The 1,213-nt window shown below is 34.3% G+C and overlaps 1 protein-coding gene across 1 annotated transcript in view; it reads right to left on the reverse strand.

Annotated features, from left to right (window-relative positions):
* The window catches only part of LOC106877299 (metabotropic glutamate receptor 8), a 679,235-nt gene that overhangs the window by 676,627 nt on the left and 1,395 nt on the right, over positions 1-1,213 (reverse strand). The window lies entirely within an intron of this gene.

Raw genomic sequence — 1,213 nt, forward strand, 5'->3', positions numbered from 1 at the left:
TATATATATATATATATATATATATATATATATATATATATATATATATATATATGTATGTATGTATGTATGTATACATACGTGTTATTTATTTGTTGCAGGCAATGGTCGGCGGCCATGCTTTAGCACTGCCTTAACGTACATTTGTCGATCAAAATCGAGACCGGTACTTTTCATTTTATATTCCTGGCATTATTTTCATCAGTTTCTTCTACAAATCTCTAAGTTACACACAATTATTTCATTAAATTTCGTTATTCATTGAAGCAGTCACTTTGCTAAACGGCTAGCGTACTCTGTTAACATATTGATAAAAAAAACATGTAAACGAATAACTAGATAAACTTCTAAATAATAAAGAATCATACAAATACATATTAGCTTACATATAAATCTAATAAGAAAGTTTTCTAGCGTAGGAAGATGTGTCGGTTTTTAACCACATGGCCCAACCCAATAACTTGAGGGAGCGCGTGGGGCTATTGATTAAATCGATTGACCCCCAGTATTTGATGTGAACTCAAGTATTATGGACCTCGATAGGAGTATAAACCTTATGAGGTTTTCTAATAAAGGATTAAACCCCTATAAGTTGGAGGATGCAAAATCAGAGTCGATAACGATACCATCGACATTAGGACCTGGAATTGGTAATTTTATCGACCCCATAAAGATGAAATACAAATTTAACTACTGCAGATTTCGAACTCAGAATGTAGGGAACGGGACATAAATTCATACAAGTAAAGTATCCGTGACTCTACCGCTTCTGGTGCCATTATTCCCTATACTAACAGATAAATGATTATCATAAGAAAACAACTACTGTTTGTATTATTAACTTGTTTCATGCTACTGATCACCTAACATGCACGTTAAAATTTAGGGTTCTCGTTGTAACCGAGATACAAATTCACAAGCGCACACACACACACACACTAACACACACAAACAAACACACATACTGGGTCGTCTACTAAATAACAAAAATTATCAAATTTGTTGCGCCACATCTTGATTCCCACCTAAACGTTTCTTGCTTCCCTGTACTTCCGTAGAGACAGTTTCACTGATCTACCAGACATTTAAAATGTGTGAACTTGTGCAAAGTTGTGATGTTCACAAACAGACAGGAAGGAGACATACAAACACGGAGCCACAGACACAGGAATGTATTAGTGTGTATGTACACATACATGCATATATATATATA

This window comes from Octopus bimaculoides, chromosome 3 (genome assembly GCF_001194135.2).
Source record: "Octopus bimaculoides isolate UCB-OBI-ISO-001 chromosome 3, ASM119413v2, whole genome shotgun sequence".
Classification (NCBI taxonomy): domain Eukaryota; kingdom Metazoa; phylum Mollusca; class Cephalopoda; order Octopoda; family Octopodidae; genus Octopus; species Octopus bimaculoides.